This window comes from Carlito syrichta, unplaced genomic scaffold (genome assembly GCF_000164805.1).
Source record: "Carlito syrichta isolate Samal-C Ts95f unplaced genomic scaffold, Tarsius_syrichta-2.0.1 Scaffold309409, whole genome shotgun sequence".
NCBI classification, from domain to species: domain Eukaryota; kingdom Metazoa; phylum Chordata; class Mammalia; order Primates; family Tarsiidae; genus Carlito; species Carlito syrichta.
Window position 1 is genome coordinate 205,564 of NW_007253505.1, and position 1,219 is coordinate 206,782.

A 1,219-nucleotide genomic window follows, 5' to 3' on the forward strand; every position below is an offset into this window, starting at 1 on the left:
TCGAGGCTGCAGGTGGCTGGGAGAGGCCACTACACTCCAGTCTGGGCGACAGAGTGAGACTCCAACTCAAAAAAAAAAAAAATTATGTCTCGTATGGTTAGAAAATATGCTAAAATATGTGTTCTTACAAAACATAAAAATGGAAACTACGTGATGTTGATATGTTCATTAATATAATTGTAATCATCATTTCACACTGTATATGCATAGCAAATCATTATATTATTTACAAACTATGGTTATACATTTTTATTTATGTATAAAAAAATTAGTTGCTAATCACACATAAACATGCATACAAATGTGTTTGAATGTGTGCATATATGAAGCTACTCCTACGCTTCATACTACAGAAAATTATAAAATGAGTTATTAAGACACATGGTAACAGGTAGGAGTTTAATATATGTTTACCAATCCTCTACATGATATAGTATACTTAAATATTTGGATATAAAGAAAAACTACCAGTGTCAGATCATACTATAAAAGTAAAATTTGAGCTGGGCTTGGTGGCTCAGCCTGTAATCCCGCGCCTTTGGGAGGCTGAGGTGAGTGGATTGCCTGAGCCCGCAGGTTCAAGACCCACCTGGGCAGCGAAACCTCATCTCTACAATAAATCAAAAAAATCAGCCAGGTGTGGCAGTGCATGCCTGTAATTCTGGCTACTTGGAAGGCTGAGGTGGAAGGATCGCTGGAGCCCAGCGGGTCGAGGCTGCAGTGGCCAGGAGTGGCCACTGCACTCCAGTCTGGGCGACCGTGAGACTCTGACTCAAAAAAAAAAAAAAGTAAAATTTGGCCAGGTTCGGTGGCTCAGCCTGTAATTGTAGCACTTTGGGGGGCCGAGGTGAGTGGATTGCCTGAGCCCACAGGTTCGAGACACTGCTGGGCAACTTGGCGAGACCTCATCTCTACAATAAATCAAAAAAAATAAAATTAGCCGGGTGTGGTAGCACGCGCCTGTAGTTCCAGCTACTCGGAAGGCCGAGCCAGAAGTATCGCCGGAGCCTAGCAGGTCGAGGATGCGGTGGCTGGGAGTGGCCATTGCACTCCAGTCTGGGTGACAGAGTGAGACTTCAACTCGAAAAAAAAAAAAAAAGTAAAATTTAAGTAAAATATCAGGATTTCTTCTATTAGGAGAGATAATTTGTATTTAGGTAGGACTATTGAATATGAATTTAAATAAAATCATTGGAAATCTCCCTAGTATAGAAAATCA